The sequence below is a fragment of the Agelaius tricolor genome, unplaced genomic scaffold (assembly GCF_023055355.1).
Source record: "Agelaius tricolor isolate 1412-34295 unplaced genomic scaffold, bAgeTri1.0.p SCAF_21, whole genome shotgun sequence".
In the NCBI taxonomy this organism is placed as follows: domain Eukaryota; kingdom Metazoa; phylum Chordata; class Aves; order Passeriformes; family Icteridae; genus Agelaius; species Agelaius tricolor.
In genome coordinates this window covers 9,412,566-9,430,824 of record NW_027269281.1, presented here as the reverse complement: position 1 = coordinate 9,430,824, position 18,259 = coordinate 9,412,566, and positions in this window count along the sequence as shown.

The following is an 18,259-nucleotide window of genomic DNA, read 5'->3' as shown; positions in this document are numbered from 1 at the left end:
GGGTAAGAATTAGGGGGAAGACCAACAAGGCTGACATCCTACTGGGAGTTTGTTATTGTCCATCCAACCACAAAGAAGAGGTGGACAACTTATTCTATAAGCAGCTGGAGAATGTTTCAGGATCACCAGGCCTTGTTCTTGTAGGTGACTTTAACATACCAGACATCTGTTGAGAACTTAATACAGCAGAAAAAAGGCAGTCTAGGAAGTTTTTAGAGTGTGTGGAGGATAACATTTTGTTGCAGCTGGTGAGTGAGCCCACCAAGGGAGGGACTCTGTTAGACCTGTTGTTTACAAATAGAGATGGGCTGGTGGGAGATGTGGTGGTTGGAGGCCGCTTGGGACATAGTGATAATGAAATTATAGTGTTCTCAATATTTGATGAAATAAGGAGGAACATCAGTAAGACTTTTACATTGGGTTTCCAGAGGGCAGACTTTGGCCTGTTTAGGAGACTTATTCAGAGAGTTCCTTGGGAAGCAGCCCTTAAAAGCAAAGGACTCCAGGAAAGGTGGGCATGCTTCAAAACAGAGATCTTGAGGGCACAGGAACACTGTCCGTGTATGCAGAAAGATGAGTCAAAAAGGTAAATGTCCAGCCTGGATGGGCAAGGAGGTTTTGGAGGAACTTAGGAATAAAAAGAGGATGTATCATCTTTGGAAGGAGGGTCAGGTCTCTCAGGAAATATTTAAGGGGGTTGCTAGGGCATGTAGGAAAAAAAAAATTAGGGAGACCAAAGTTCAGTTTGAACTTAATTTGGCAACTTTTGTAAAGGATAATAAAAAATGTTTTTACAAATATATTGACGTCAAAAGGAAGGGTAAGGCCAACCTTTTTTCTCTACTGGATGCAGGAGGGAACTTACTAACTGCAGATGAGGAGAACATGGAAGTGTTTAATGCCTTCTTTGCCTCAGTCTTTAGTGGGAAGATGGCTTGTCCTCAGGACAACTGTCCTCCTGGGCTGGTAGATGGTGTTAGGGAGCAGAATGGTCCCCCTGTTATCCAGGAGGAGGCAATCAGAGAACTGCTGAGCTGCTTGGATGTTCATAAATCTATGCGACTAGATTGGATCCATCCCAGGGTGATGAGGGAGCTGGCAGGTGAGCTTGTGAAGCCGCTCTCCATTTGCCAACAGTCTTGGCTCACTGGTGAGGTTCCAGATGACTGGAACCTGGCCAGTGTGACACTCATTCATAAAAAGGGTAGGAAGGAGGATCATGGTAATTATAGGCCAGTTAGCCTGACCTCATTACCTGGTAAGGTAATGGAACAGTGAGTGTCATCACGCATCGCCTACAGGATGGCCAGGGTATCAGACCCAGCCAGCATGGGTTTAGGAGGGGTAGGTCGTGTTTGACCAACATGGTCTCCTTTTATGACCAGGTGACCCACCTGGTAGATGTGGGAAAGGCTGTGGATGTTGTCTTTTTGGACTTCAGCAAGGCCTTTGACTCTGTCTCCCACAGCATACTCCTGGAAAAGCTGACAGCCCACGGCTTAGACAGGAGCATTCTTTGCTGGGTTTTAAGAACTGGCTGGGTGGCCGGGCCCAGAAAGTGATGGTGAATGGTGCTGCATCCAGCTGGTGGCCAGTCAGCCGTGGTGTCCCTCAGGGGTCTGTGCTGGGGCCAGTTTTGTTCAATATTTTTATTGATGGCATAGATGAGTGTATTGAGTCTTTCATTCATAAATTTGCAGATGACACTAAGCTGGGAGCATGTGTTGATCTATTGGAAAGTAGGAGGGTTCTGCAGAGAGACCTGGAACGGTTGTATGGATGGGCAGAGTCCAATAAGATGACATTTAATAAGTCCAAGTGCCAAGTCCTACATTTTGGCCCTGCAACGCAATAGGCTAGGGTTGGTGTGGCTGGACAGTGCTCAGGCAGAAATGGACCTGGGGGTAATGGTCAGCAGCCAACTGAACATGATCCAGCAGTGTGCCCTGGTGACCAAGAAGGCCAGTGGCATCCTGGCCTGTATCAGGAATAGCGTGACCAGCTGGACCAGGGAAGTCATTCTTTCCCTGTACTTTGCATTGGTGAGGCCATGTCTTGAGTGCTGTTTCCAGTTCTAGGCCCCTCAGTTTAGGAAGGACGTTGAGACGCTTGAGCGTGTCTAGAGGAGGGCAACAAGGCTGGTGAGGGGTTTGGAACACAAGCCCTATGAAGAACAACTGAGGGAGCTGGGGTTGTTTAGCCTGGAGAAAAGAGGACTCAGAGGTAACCTTATCACTCTCTACAACTTCCTGAAATGTGGTTGTAGTCAGGTGAGGGTCAGTCTCTTTCTCCAGGCAGCAACTGACAGAACAAGAGGATGCAGTCTTAAGCTGCACAAGGGAAACATAGGTTGGATATGGAAAGAGTGATAAAGTACTGGAATGGTCTGCCCAGGGAGGTGGTGGAGTCACCATCCCTGGATGTGTTTGAAAAAAGATTGGATGTGGCACTCAGTGCCATGGTTTAGTTGTGGTGTTAGTGCACGGGTTGGACTCGATCTTAAAGGTCTCTTCTAACCTACTGATTCTGATTCTGTGATCCCCACAAAAATTTAGGACTTAAATGTTTCATATTGGGCATAAGATTTTGGTGTCTTCTTCCCCTCCCATTTGTCCCCCTCCTCTGCTGTTATGCATCAGTCATCCTCTTTCCTAGAGGCTAGCACGTAAACAGCATAATCTCAGAGGGAAGGGATACTTATACAGCCAGTCCTGCACAACTTCTGCTCTGTCCTTGAAGATGCCATTGCTAAATCTAATGACAGGATTTTGCTGATAGAGTGTTTAATCTAGACTGGAGAAAGCAATAGGGGCAGTAATCTAAGAATCCAGCTTTGCCACCATTAGGTGATCTGTTGTATCTCCATCCACTTCTATTTTTAGTGATTTTCTAAACTTCACTTTCCTTTATTACTTCTTCGCTTTTCTTATCTTGGCACTTAGATAAATACAGTTTCCTCACCAGTAATATTTTTAATTATGACCTGGAAATGAACCTTAGACCTGAGTCAGCCAACCCAACTGAAATATTCATAACACATCAAGGATTGGTGTTGAATTAACCAATGATTTTAAAATCAAGAAGGATTCCTGTATAGACTGCTTTTTGGAGAAAATGCCACAAGCTCAAATGATATTCTGTTAAGTGGCCATCAGAAGAGATTTTTGGGTTTGTTGGTGTCTTGGTTTGAAAGACAGGTACCTACCAAGGAAGGCAGGAACCTCCCTTGGAATGGAAAATATTACCTCCTTCCCTCCTAATTATTATAACTTTGAAATTACAGGGCTTTCAGGCAAAGATATGGGAAAAGGAATAACAGTTATTTACTAGAATATATACATAAAACAAGGCAAACAAACAACAGCAGCAACAACAAACAGAAAAAAAAAAGAGACCCAATGACAGCCTTCTCTTGGCTGTCATGCTTTTTTCCCTTTGGTGTAGTTATGGCCACAGCTGGCAGGGGCACTGTTGGCTCCCGACCAGGCAGGGCAGGTGCGATGATTCCCTGGGGCTGCAGGGGGTGCTGTGGTGTGAGCACAGCCGCCTTTCCACATGGTTAATAGCCGCTCAACCGGTGGAAGAGATAGAAAGGAGCTTCCTTTGGAAACTCATAGGGGAGGAGGGCAGCCAATCCCAGTGCCTCTGTGGATGGTGAAATGGATGGTAGCAGGAACCTCAGAGCAGCAGGCTGGAACAGCAGAGGTGGGCACATCTGGGGTGGCAAACAAAGTGTAACAAAAACTCCAGAGCTGTGCCAGGAGCCACTGGCAGTCTAGGCAGACATGGGATGTCTGGTTAAAGTGTAGCAAAAAAAACCTGAAGCAGCGGCAGAAGGGCTGCCACAAGCAGCCAGGAGACACTCCCTTTGGGAAGGGGTCGGGGTCAGGTTCCCCTTCCCAGTGAGGTCGGGTGTTGAAAAGGTCCCAGTTCAACAGCTGCTCTTGCCAGCAGACATTCACCTGCGATAAGGAGACACAGTGAAGGATGAAAACTGCACAGTCGCAGTGAATCCTCTGGGCAACAGTCCAGCACCAAAAACCACACTCATCCCACTCCAATCCTGGGAGAGAGAGAGTGAAGAGGTGAGCCCAGCCCCCTGACCCCACAGCCAAAATCTCGAGGTATTTCTGCATTTCCCAAGAAAAAGCTCCTCAGCTAAGAGGGTAGACATCTGTATCTTTTCCCCTCCTCCTCCTCCCAGCCACATCTTTTATCTTGTAGGTATCATCATTATCATCTCTTAAGCAATAAATGGGAGAAAATTCCCTAAGGAAAAAAAAAAAAAAAAGGAAAAATCCTACTCTCCAACAGTTGGGTTGGATTTTTTTTTTTGGTCTGAAAGTCAGAAATGTGTTTAGAGGAGGTGGTGTTACTCACCTCCAGAAAAATATCACAACAGTTTATTCAGGAGAAGTTTATGAACAGTGGTTGACTTTGGGGAAGTCCAGGCAGCGACAGCTTTTTTTGCAGCAGCACTGCATCCCTGCTTCTGTGTTTATAGAACCAGACTTGAGATCACATACTATTCTGCTGGCAAGTTTGGGAATGACCTTTGATGGGAACCCAGAACTTTCTTTAATCTTCTAAGTCTTTAATAAACCCCACTATTTTTCTAACTCCTCCCTGGACTTTGAATTACACTTCAGTGAACATAGCAAACATGAGTACGAGCTTAAGGTCTATAATGGGTGGCCCCATTAACAAAGACCATGTTTGCTGTCTTGGCTGCAGAGCCATTCCAAACATTGCTGCTCTTTTTATTCCCCCGGCATTCCTCACTTGCCTTTTTTTTTTTTTTTTCATTTTTTTCCATACCCAATCTAATAATATGTGTTTTAACCAGTTAACTTTGGAACCAAAATAGTAACTGCTTAAGAAGCATCTTTTCTGAAGGTTCATAAAATATGTATCAGAGTAAGGAATATAAAATTATTCCATTTTGTACCAGAGAAAATGTATAAATGCTGAGTGAAAATTAGGAGGGACCCAACTTAAATCTTTGAAAAATCACTGCCAGTTCCAATGTGCTGTGTCTATTTTTACATGGAAGGCTCAATCCACTCCAGATGAGTTCATTTGGTTGAGAGCACATGTCTGCGCTGAGCTGGGAGGGAGGAAGAGAGCTGGGGTTTTCTGCACAAATTCAGATTCAGATTCTCCATGCCTGATGCTTAGTCTGCTTTGTGGTTTGCTTGCTCTGAGCCACAGACATGGAAAAAAAGCCTGTTGAGTCACTGACTTAATTGCCTGTTTACTCATTGCCAACACAAAGTTGCCATCTGCAATGGGCTTGAGCCTCTTCTCCCACTTCTACCTTTCTAAGATTTTACTCCTCACAGCTGGCTTTTATTACTGATTTGCAGCAGAGAAAACCAGCAGAGACACACCTGTATTTCCTGGTTTTAACTCCAAGATGCACTGTCACATGGGCAGTGCTGGACATGCAGTTACCACACTCCTGAACCTCCGACATGAAGCCATGATATTTTCTGAAAAATCCTTCCCTTAGAATTTTTCCTCCTGAGAAGCCTCAGGAACAAAATGTAAACAATGATTATCTGCTGCTGTGGAATGCAACAGGTGGATCTGTGATTGGTCTCACACAGTTGTTTCTAATTAATGGCTAATCACAGTCAGCTGGCTCAGACTCTGTCCAAGCCACAAGCCTTTGTTATCATTCCTTCTTTTTCTATTCTTAGCCAGCCTTCTGATGAAGTCCTTTCTTCTATGCTTTTAGTGTAGTTTTTATATAATATATATCATAAAATAATAAATCAAGCCTTCTGAAACATGGAGTCAAATCCTCGTCTCTTCCCTCATCCTAAGACCCCTGTGAACACATTCACACCAACACTACCTGGTTGTTACAGTGTAAGCCTGGGCTGAGGATTTAGAATGAAACTTCCTTTTCCAGGAGATGTCTCTATTAAAAAATGACAAAAGAAAAGGAACACAGTAAAGGGGAGAAGTAGGATAATCTTAGCTTTATATTAGCAGGATGCAAACTGCATTGCTGCCCTTGAAATCCACATAAGCTGTTGGTCCATGTCCCAATCACACACAAGGGTGGACTCTCAGCTGGGTTCTACAAGGGGTGGCAGTGACAAAAGGGACCCAGGAGAGCTGAAGGAGGAAGGAAGCACCCGGGCCAGAGGAGGAGCTGCCTGTATTGACTTTCACTCAATTTACTGGAGTAAATTTCAGTGAAATGTGAACGGTGCTCAGTCAGCTGCATACTGAGACACTTCTGTCACTACTGTCAATAGCATCAAGTTTCTGATCCTTTCTCAGATTAGCTCTGAGCCAGAACATCAAATAAAAAGCTGTTTAGTGTATGGGGAAGGGAGAAACTCCAAGCAGTTACCTAGGAATTGGTTTACAGACTTCAAAGTGCTGTCAGATTTATTCTGATGGCCTAGAGCAATGTGCAGGGAGCCTTAATGCATTTGGAGTGTAATGTAGACTGTCCTCTTCAGCCCCACTTTCTCTCAAGGTCTGGGAGGCAGGAATGGGAGAACAGAGGTATCTCTCCCAGTGAACCCTATTAGCATGCAAGTGGCTTGCCTCCTCTGGAAGAACTGCTCTTCAGCTTGATGGAATAAATTGCTTTTCTTATCTTACCTTTCATCCTGAAGGATTCCTCTACATTTCTCTCGGTGCTGAAATGAAGCCTTTTCCTGGTAGAGCTGGGTCATGTAGAGGAATCACCTTTAAAAATAGGACAGAAGTGAAAAGAAGGGGGACAGGTTTGTCACACAGAAGTGATGAAGGGAGAGCGAGCGAGGTCCAGCCAGCCCATCTGAGCAGTTTTTGGCAGTGCTGAGCCTTGAGTGAGCTTTTTTTCTTTTTGTATAAAAAGGCAAGAGCTCTGTAGCCTCTTAAGTTCTTCCAAAACCCATTTCTTGATGTTTAACCAATTGGAGCTGGGACGGCCATTATCAAGAATGTTTCCTTCATGATGGATGACAATATGAATGTCTATTTATGGGAAGAATAACCCACCAGGAGAATTTATTTTTTAACTTTGAGGATTTGAAAAATCTCTTTTCTCTGAGCTGAAACAGCTTATGGCAAGTTGATCTCACCCATTTGCAAAGAACCCAAGAAGGTAATGTCAATTCTATTAGAAAAATAATCTCCCACCAATAATAATAGGGGTAGAGAAGCAATCCTTTTGAGGCAATTTCACTGAGTAATTCCTGTGAATTTGCTCTTTTCTTCTCAGAGTTCAGATGTTAAACACTTTGCTATCAATACATGAATTATAAAGATTACTATTTCCTTTCCACTCTTGAAAAAAAATTAAGCAAGGGAAAAGCTGCAGTCTAGCATTATTACTAGAGGTATGTGTCCTTCAGAGAATACGCCTGGGTTTTGATGAATACTGTCTCAAAGAGTGAGGCAGTGTCCATAGAGAGGATGTAGTGGGTTGATGCTGGCCAGATGCAAGGCACCCACCTAAGCTGCTCTATCGCTCCCCTCCACAACTGGACAGGGGAGAGAAAAATTTAACAAATGGTTCATGAGTTAAGGACCATGAGACACCATTCATCAAATACCATCACGGGCAAAACAGGCTCAAAATTAGAGATATTAATTGAACTTATTGCTAACAAAATCAGAGCAGGATAATGATAAGTAAAATAAACCCTTCAAAACACCTTTCCCCCACCCCTCATTCCTTTCCAGCTCTACTGTATCAAAAACAGGGTGCCCCAGACAAAGGAAATGATTGGCATCTGATTCCATTGATTCAGAAGGCTGAACAATTGCTTTATTAAAACTATATTATATTACATTATACTATACTATACTAAATTACATACTAAAGAAAACTCATGACTGTCTCCCAACAGTCGGGACACAGCTTTGACCCAATAGGCCAATTAATACAAACAACCATAACCGGAGTCCAATTAAAAACTCACTTCAGGTAAACAATCTTCCTAACACATTCCACATGTGCAAAAACAACAGGAGCAGCAAGTAGAGATAAGAATTGTTTTCTCTTCTTCTCTCTGTGCTTCTCCAGGAAAAAAACTGTGAGAGAGAATTATCTCTCTCTGTTCAGAGAATGTGAATGCCACACTACTGCCTACTCCAGAGGTGCAAGGAGACGCAGAATGGAGGTTATGGTCAGTTCATCACCTGTGGCTTCTCCCATTGCTCCAGGAGAGGAGATGTTCCCCTGCTTCACTGTTGGGTCCCTCCCACAGGGGATACTTCTCTGTGAACTTCTCCAACACAAGTCCATCCCACAGGCAACAATTCTCCGCAAACTACTGCAACATGATTCCATCCTACGGGCAACAGTCCTCCCTAAACTGCTGCAGCATGGGTCACTCTTCCATGGGGTGCAGTCCTTCAAGGACAGGTTGCTCCAGCGACAGTTCCTCTTCTCCACAGGCCTCCCATGGGGTCACAGCCTCCTCTCAGGCATCCACCTGCTCTGGCATGAGTCTCCTCCACAGGCTGTGGGTGGATCTCTGCATCCCAGTGGATTTCCATGGAATGCAGGGGCACAGTTGCTTCACCATGGTCTTTACCACAGACTGCAGAGGAATCCCAGCTCTGGTGCATGGAGCACCTCCTCCCCTTCCTTCTGCACCGACCTTGGTGTCTGCAGAGTTGTTCTTTTCACATGTTCTCACTCTGCTCTTCTCTGGCTGCAATTACATCTGTGCAACAACTTTTTTCTTTCTTCTCAAATATGTTATCACAGAGACTTAACCACCATCTCTAATTGGCCCACCCTTGGTGTTACAAATTGAGGGGGGAGTTTAAACCAGTCCCTGCCTCTGCCCAGGTCTTTGGCAGTAGACAAAGACAGCACCCCATTGAGGCAGCCAGCACCCCAAAACCTACTCTTGTTCTGCAAGTTCTTAATAATGGCTGATTAGGTCTATTACAAAATGAATGATTTATTAAATAGACCAAGGAAAACAGACTTAAGACTTAAAGTAGACTTCTTACTACACAGGATAAACAAAGAAACACTACTAGTAGATAACATACAGTGCACAATTAAGGTACCAAATTTTACAGCTAGCAAAGAAATAGTATAGATTAGGATTCAATGTGTCTTACCATCTAATTACTAATGGGGCATACATCAAATCTTTCCTCTCAATTTCCTGAGAAGTATCTACGAAGATGCATCCAAGCTTCACAGGAGAAGGCCTACATGTTTCCAGGGAGTGTGTAAGAGGCTTCTATCTCCGTAATAATTTGTGTGGCTTTTATAGTTGTAAAGAGTAGTGTCTTTGGGTCAATGATGTTTTTATCTCTTCCCACATCTGCTCTCCAGACCAAGATGTTGATTCTTAGTTAGGGGTCTCAGTCCTTTTGGTGCCAGAGATGACCCCCTGCCAGGCATTTGACCCAGCTGGGGTTATCTCTTCCATATGCACCAGCCATCGCGGGGGGGGGGGGGGGGGGGGGGGGAATGACATCCTACCATCCATCTTTGGAGCTTCCAGAGGTTGGATCTGCTGGACATGGAGGAAGCTTCTAGCAGTTTCTCACAGAAGCCACCCCCGTAGCATCCCTGCTACCAAAACCAGGCCATGCAAATCAATACAACTCTGCATAGCACTAATCTAGTTTTTTCCTAGAATGCAATTTTAAGACTTCTAATTTTTTTTTCTGTTACCCCATTCCATTATTAGGTTGCTTTTGGCCTCAAAACATCAAAAGGTTCATCTTTTCCTCATTAAAGATTCTTGAATCACTACTATCCTTCCCAAGTAGCAACTGCTTTTCACCACTTAATATTTAAGCAACTCTCTGTCCAAAACAAACCATACCTTACCTCCTCCTTGATTGCTTTAAAAATCAAACCTAGCCTAGTTCAAAGAACTACATAAGTGATCTTTAACATCAGAGGCAACCTTGTTTGCTTCTGTTGGTGACATGAATGTGAGACGGCCATGCAATAGTATGGGAAAGACAACAAAGGAAAAAACCCACCACATTCTCCTTATAGAGTATTTCAAAGGAAATTCTGGATACATGCCTTTCTTTAACCTTTTCCTTAAATTAGTGGTATAGGCAGCTGCTGTGGTTTTATTACACATTCCAGTGCAGGCACTGACTTGCAAGCAAGGTAGGTGTGTCTGTGCATGTGTGCACACACATGTGTTTGTTACTCGACCTGTCAGCCAAAGGTCTTCAATGCTGGTTTTACCTTTTGTTTTTTCATAGTTTCCAAGGAGGAATGTGGTTGTTTCTGGACTTTGTTTATGTTCACTAGGTGACAAGAAACTTAGGAGCTTTTAGTGAATTCAGATATACTCTGTGAAACTCCAGACATCTGGGTTTAAAAGATTTCATTAAGTCTGAGAATAGAGGAAGAAAATAAACATTTCTGCTACTATCTATTTACAGAGTAATGAAAGGTTTTCAGTCGGTGGGCCCCACCTGGATAGTGCCTCCTACAAGGGGAGAAAATGAAGGCAAAATAAAAAAGGCTTGAATTGCAAAAAATTGCAAATTAGAATCTTAAAGCTACTGTGTTGTCATCATATCGCAAAGGTTCCATATTGTCCTTTCCTTATTACAAGAGTTTCATACCTCCTTGATGTTTCTCAAAGAGCAGCTCCTCTTAGCAATAACTCTTCCTTCTTCTCAGAGTAGCCAACTAACACCAGTTCCCCCTTACCCAACCAATCCACTCTTTTATAACACTCTTCTTCTTATTGGCTATAGCTGTGGCCTGTTAAAGTCAGGCCTGCTCCTAATTTTTAATAATTAGCCCAGCTGCAACTCCTTAGGGGTAAGATTACTTTCTATACTACCTTTATTTACTTATATTCTATCCCCCTACACTACTGCTCAATTTGAATTTGATCTTCATTTTACCAAGACCCTGTTGAACTGGTTGGCCTTGGTAAGAATCTAATGGAGCAGAGTGTGCCCATCATCCACGGGATGGATTTCATGGGAGGGGTAATGGCTCTAACAAAGGCATGAAGGCAGCTATAATGATTCCAGCTAATTGCATCCACCCCAGTGGAAATGGACACAGGCAGGGTCTGCGCTCTCCCTCTCCTTGCTTGACCTCCCTCACCTGGGAAGCTAAATGGGCTATTGCCGCTGCAGGCAGATGCTGATGGCAGTATGGAGATGGACACGTGTCTGCTCTGTGTCACTGCAAGAGAGATTTAGTGTTACCAAACTGAGAACTAGCCCATACACCTGGCTCTGCCTCATGACATAGAGACAGATGATTTATCTCATGGTCTAATGTATCCCCTGCCTCTACCCACCTGTGGGCTCCTTGGGGCAGGTACTTCCCTCAGATCGTGTGTTCATGCAGTGCCTAAATTGCAGAGGCAAGGGCAATATAAATAATAAGGTTAAAAGTTGCTCTTTTTGAGGGTAGGTGAAAAAAGAATGGAAATGGAGCTGCTGCTCAGCTTCCTGGCTTTTCCTGGAGTCAAAAAGAGAGTGCAAAGGGTATTGCAGGATATATCAGACTATTTAGTTTTGAATCATTTGTCATCCTGGTTTTATTACCCTGCAGATATATTTCAAATAAAGTGTTTAGGTGGAGCTGATGATCTCACTTATGGTTGAGGTTGCCTATGACTTTCTATGATAAGTCCCTGATTTGGTTGTTTGGACTGTGGCAACTCCCAGTGTTTGAGCTGAAACTTCCCCTTCTGCAGGTCAAACTTGCACCAAGTTAATTTCAGATGAGGGGGATTTTCAGTGCCTCGCTAAAACCATGCTGGCTTTTATAATTTGGAAAGAGGATTCCTACTTTTTCATCTTTCAATATTTGAATTGCCCATACTATTCCAGATATGCCATTATACACCAGCTTTTAAAAGTGATAAGAAGTTCTGATATTAAGTGGCTCCATATGCTGGCCAGCACCTGGGGTGTTGCCTCTTTTTCTCCTCAGCACGGGCTTTCCCAGTAATGCCTTTTTCTCTGGTCCTAGAAATATGACCCAGACACAGTTAAGGTGATAAAAAGGGATACCTTTATATAAGGATCCTTAAGTGCACAATTCATCAGGTGGAAAACACCGAAGATGCACACCCTGAATGACGCGTGTACAATTTTTATAGATTTTGCAAATGAGCATATATGACAAGAGCTCCCATTAGAAGCACACTCAGTGAAGTAATGCCCCCAGCTCTAGCATCTTTGAAATCCTCCCTCCTCAGATGAGGACTAGGCTCTGTTTATAAAAAATGTCTCAAAGAGCTGGTTTCAACCTTGATTTGTAAGGAGAACCAAGATAAGCATAGGGATCCTGAAATTTGTTTTGTCTTTCTGCCTAGGAAAATACTGAAGCTAAGTTACAATAATAGACTACAAAGCTACAAATATATGTGTAAAGAATACAGAGAATATATAAAAGAAAAAAAGGTAAAAATCAAGACCGCATCACCAGCAGTGGCAGTCCAGCCATTTTTAGTCTGGAGAAAAGGAGGCTGAGGAGAGACAGTAGATGTGGCACTTGGGGACATGGTTTATTGATGGACTTGGCAGTGCTGGGTTAACTGTTGGACACAATGATCTTAGAGATCTTTGCCAACCTTAATGATTCTATGATCTTTCCAGAGAAAGCAATATCATAAAAAGAAACCAAATTAATAAGGGAGGTGGCAATAGAGTTGGAATGTCAGGACATCAGTGGATTTGAAGGCTTTGCCTTTGTGTGTTGTGTAATTAATAGACACAATTTCAGGTCCAAGTGAACTACTACTAGGTGTGCATTTACGTTTTCTTTTCTTTTCCAATGTCTTCAGGTGATGATGAGGAAGGCTTTTGGATGAGTTTTCTGGGAGAGTGAATTATCCATTTGTCTTGGGGTTTTGCTTGTTTGTTTGGGTTTTTGTTTAAAATGTGTGTAGAATTACATGGAATTTCTTGGGCTTAGTTCAGTCCTCGTACCATTATTGGCAACTCATTAATGATTGGTTGCCAGAAGAATGAGTCACTGGCCCCATGGACAGGTACACCGATTCCAGAAATGATTGGTGGCTGATATTGCCATTGCTCAGGTTTCGGTGGCAGTAGTGGTGTTGTCTCTGATCCTGAGTGCACACCATCTGGGTGTTGCAGTAGTTACATTTAGTAGATGGGCGTTAGAAATAAATTGCAACTTCTAGTTTTCAGCTCCTCCAAGTCACTTGACCTGTATTTCTTCAAGACCTGGTACAGTAGTGTCTCAGTTGAACAAGGGCCCTTCTGTAATAATAATGAGGTTGTTTCATATTCATTTTTACTTTTCCTTATTTACCCAAGATTGTGAGCCAAATTGTCCCCTTAAATCAAGTCTTTCCTGGCCCACTGTAAATCATGTCTGAACTCTAGTCATCTCCAGCCTTGCTGAGTCACCCTGGAGCTTGGCTTTGAGTTTTCTTGACTGATAAGAGGTGGAGAGCAACTCTTAAACTTTAGAGACTGGTTCCAGGAGAAATCCATTAGTAAACATGATAAAGGATTTCAGTTACTCCATTAATTCAGGCTGTATAGCTATTGAAAACAAAGTTTGCATCTATGTGTGGACATATTTACATATATACATGATTGTATGAGAATTAGGACTAAAAGTAAATTAATATAGATTTTTTTTTCTCTTAAATAATAACAGTTGCTCTTGAATTGTCTAATGTGCTGCCTTTTTCAACCTAGAAATGAAACTCGAGATAAAATTAATATGGGAGGTAATAGAAAAGTGTGTCTTTTTTGAAGGCCTTCAGGGGCAGTTATGGAAAGATGTCCACAAAAGCCCACCCACACCGGGTGAATACAGTTTTTATACGTTTAGCAAATTATCATACTTGACAAAAAGCACCAATTAGGAGGACAAGTGGTGATGGAATTCCCTCAGGTAGAGCCCCTTCTCTGGAGTGCCCCCCCTTGGCACTAGCTGTACTTTGTCCATGAAATGTATCTCAAAGAGTTGTTGTCGGCCTTGGTAGCCAGGAAGAACCAAGATAGGATAGGGGCCTTGTATCCTCCAGGGCTTGGAGCTCTGGAATTTGTTTTGTCTTTCTGCCTAGGGAAAGGGCATAGAAAATTGCTGAGAAAACTAGCCACTAATACAATAGACTACAGAGCTACAAATATATATGTGCAAAGAATACGGAGAACATAGAAAAAAAGGCAAAAACCAAAATGGCATCAAATGAGTGTTAGAACTTTCTTCCCCCAGTATATTTACTGCTCTGGAAAGGATGCTCACAGCATAGATTAAGTAAATAATGTATCTCATACTGGGGAGTCCCTTTTACCACTGAAGCATCATTCCCAGCTGTTCCCTATTGTACAATGCCCTTCTCTTCCTCTCACTTCCCACCTTCTCTACATCTCCACCCATAGTAGCAAATTGTCCTTCTATGTCAGCTGCCATTTACTCAGTAATGAAAAAGGCAGTGGAGCACAGTTTCCATTTAATCTCCACAGATTCATTATGCAGCAATGAAAAGCTTTCATTTTTGCTATGCCAAAACTCCTGACTTTGCCAATTTATTTCAGTTTGCTCGAGCATCAAGATTTGAATCTTTACCTCCTGCCTGAGTTATCCAATTAGCACTCAGCTGGATCAAAGAGTGGAAGGATGGTTGGTTTGCATAGACTGAGTTTTGTTTTGGGAGCTGCATAGCCAACTCATGATTTTTAAGTGTGTTATGACATGAGGTGTGCAGTGGTTTGGTTTTTTCCCTGTTTTGTGGTTTTTTTTTCTTTTTAAGCATCTGCAGCTGAATCAATCAGTGATGAGGCTTAAATGATAAAGTGCCTGAAACTCAGAAGTCACAGAAATAAGATGCAATTTGTATAATTTTAAAACTAATTCAGAGTTTTTAAGGAGCCTGCCCCACAATCTTCAAATATTTTGACTTCAGCAGTATTAGTAACTCCAGTTATAATGCTGCTGAAGGTGGCCCGCATAGAGGTATGATCTTTAATCCTAAAGCAGTTATGATTCACCACCAAATCACTCACTCTTCCATGTTGGCTGTCTTAGGTTGGAAATGGGGTGTGTATTCTATTCCTGTCTGTTAGAGGTGGGGCAGTTATCTTCTGTTAATTGGGCAGTTTTCTTTATCTTTTCCACAACCAATCCTCCCTCCGGGGAGATATCTTCTGTTAATGGGCCATTGAGTCCCACTGCATGACTGATAAAATTACATCATCCCCTTGTGAGAAGCCCTGCCCAGAGGGAGAAGCCAAGCATTCCTACCTGGATATAATCAGAGATATGAAAGACCACAGGCAGCCTTTTCCACTGGATTCCCAGTGGAGCAGCCTTTTTCCCCACTAGATTCCAAGAGGAGCAGCTTTCTTCTCCACTGGATTCCCAGAGGAGAACCAGGGCCCATTTACACTACCACTGGATCTCCAGAGGAAAACTACACCCTTCTACGGGATCACTTCTTCAACAGAACCACACCTGTCACTACAGGAGGAATGCAGCCTCCATTCAATCAGACTGCTACCAACACCCTGAGCAACAGGGTGTCAGGTTGTATTCTGACTCTGTCAGGGGTTTTTTTTTGTTTGTACTATTGCATTTGTAGTTTTAGTTTTCCTAGTAAAAAACTGTTATTCGTATTTCCATATCTTTGCCTGAGAGCCTTTTAATTTCAAAATTATAATTCAGAGGGAGGAGGTTTACATTTTCCATTTCAAGGAAGGCTCCTGCCTTCCTTAGCTGACACCTGTCTTTTCAAACTAAGACATTGGCAGATGGAACACTTCTCCCTTTGTAGTGGGTTGACACTGGCTGGATTCCAAGCATCCACCAAAGCTGCTCTGTTACTCCCCTCTACAACTGGACAGGAGAGAGAATATATAGTGAAAGGCTCATGTGAAGAGATAAGGATGGGGAGAGGTCACTCGTTGATTACCATCACAGGCAAAAGAGACTTGACTTGGGGAAATTAACTGAATTTATTACCAATCAAAATCAGAGCAGGATAATGAGAAGTAAAACAAATCTTAAAATCACCTTTGCCACACCCCTCCCTCCTTCCTGGGCTCTACCTCCTCCCCTCACAGAGGTGCAGGGAGACAGGAAATGGGGGTTATGGTCCATTTGTCACATGTTTCTGCCTCTGCTTCCTCCACAGGGAGAGTAGTCTTTCCCTTGCTTCAGCATGGGGTCCATCCCATGGGACATAGTTCTCCATAAACTTCTCCAGCATGATTCTTTCTCATGGGCTACAGTTCTTCAGAAACTGCTCCAAGATGGGTCACTCTTCCATGGGATGCAGTCCTTCAGGAACAGGCTGCTCCAACATGGGTCCCCCACAGGGTCACAAGTCCTAGCAGGAAACCTGCTCTAGTGGGGGCTCCTCTCTCCACATGTCCATGGGTCCCTGACAGAACCCTGCTCCAGCACAGGCTTCCCATGGGGTCACGGCATTTTTTTGGACATCCACCTGCTCCAGCGTGGGTCTTATCCACAGGCTACAGGTGGATCTTTGCATTCCCACTGACCTCCATGGGCTACAGGGGAACAGCTATTTCACCATGGTCTTCACTACAGACTGCAGAGGAATCCCAGCTCTGGTGCATGGAGCACCTCCTCCCCCTCCTTCTGCACTGACCTTGGTGTCTGAAGAGTTGTTCTTTTCACATATTCTCACCCTGCTCTTCTCTGGCCACAATTGCATCTGTGCAATCACTCTTTTTTCCTTCTTAAATATGTTATCAGAGGCATTACTACCATCTCTGAATGGTCCAGCTTTGACCAGCAGCACATGTGCCCTGGAGCTGGCTGGCATTGGCTCTGCTGGACATGGAGGAAACTTCTGGCAGCTTCTCACAGAAGCCATCTCTGTAGCCCCCCCGCTACCAATACCTGGCCATGTAAACCCACAATACCTTTGTAAAAGCTGGGACCTCTTTCTAAATCTGTGGTAGGTTTATTGGCCCATTTTTCTGCTTCCTTCCAACACTCCCAAGACTAAATATCTAAAAGTTAAACTACAAAATTTGCTCTGCTCTTTCATATTACATGCAAATAGGGGTTTTGTACCATGTCACTGACTTTTCCTGTAAAAAGAGAGAATGATGATTTTCATTTTTGCATTCTAAAATAGCTATAAAACCTGAACACTAGGGTCTAAGTCACTATTTAAAGTAGGAGAAACCTCATATTTTAAAGTATTTTTTATCCAGTAGCTCCAAAAGTACTTCCCTGGTTTGAAAATTGGGCTGACATTTGAATTGAAGGAAGCATGAAAGGATCTTTCAATTTTCTGAAATGCTAGAAAATACTAGAGCTGCATTGTAAGCATTTAATCTTCAGCAGCAAGGCTGAAAAATTTTACTTAGAATGATAGTCATAGAATCATTAAGGTTGGAAAAGACCTCCAAGATCGAGTCCAACCTTTGACCAAACAACACCATCACCTAAATCATAGCACTAAGTGCCACGTCCAGTTGTTTCTTGGACACTTCCAGGGATTGTGAGTCCACCATCTCCCTAGGCAGTCCGTTCCAATCCTTAACAAGCCTTTCCATTAAGAAATTCTTCCTGATTTCCAATCAAAATCTCCCTGGTGCAACTTAAAGCTATCCCTAGTTGCCTGAGAAAAGAGGATGACTCCCACCTGGCTACAACCTCTTTTCAGGTAGTTGTAGAGAGCGATAAAGTCTTCCCTTCTTTGGACATGCTCCAGCACTTCAATGTTTTTTTTGAAGTGAGAGGCTGTCTTGGTTTAAGATAATTTAAAGGGGAACAGTCTAAAATTAGTTATCCCCCTTTGTTTAACCAATCCCTTTCCACCAATACAGAGAAACTAAATACAAGTAGAAATAAGTTAAAGAAGTGAAGTAGAATAAGTGAAAAAATAGCAGTTTAGTAACAAGTGAAACAGCAACAGGCAAAAAATAACCGTAAATAATCACTAGAGACAAACTTGTTAAATCTTATGAACTCCCTGAGAACAAAGAGAAACCCAATATGCCAGAAATACCCTTTCCAAGATGGTGCCTGACATGGGTGACTGCATGTAGGGAGACAAAGGGAAAAGATGGTGGCAAACCCTCCCCCAAAAGGGCAGCTTTCACAGGCTACCATGTGGTTCGGGAGACAAAGGGAAAAAAATGTCAGACTAAAAGAAAATCATCCCGGAAAGGTTAGAGCTTACAAAGCAGTTCTTGTGGCAGATGAAAACTGCCAGTGTGTGTTGGGTCAGCACTGCTGCTCACTGCCTCCTCCTGCTGCCCACTGGACTGTGCCAATGTTGGTGCTGCTGTCTTCTGAACTGTGGGTGAGATGGGG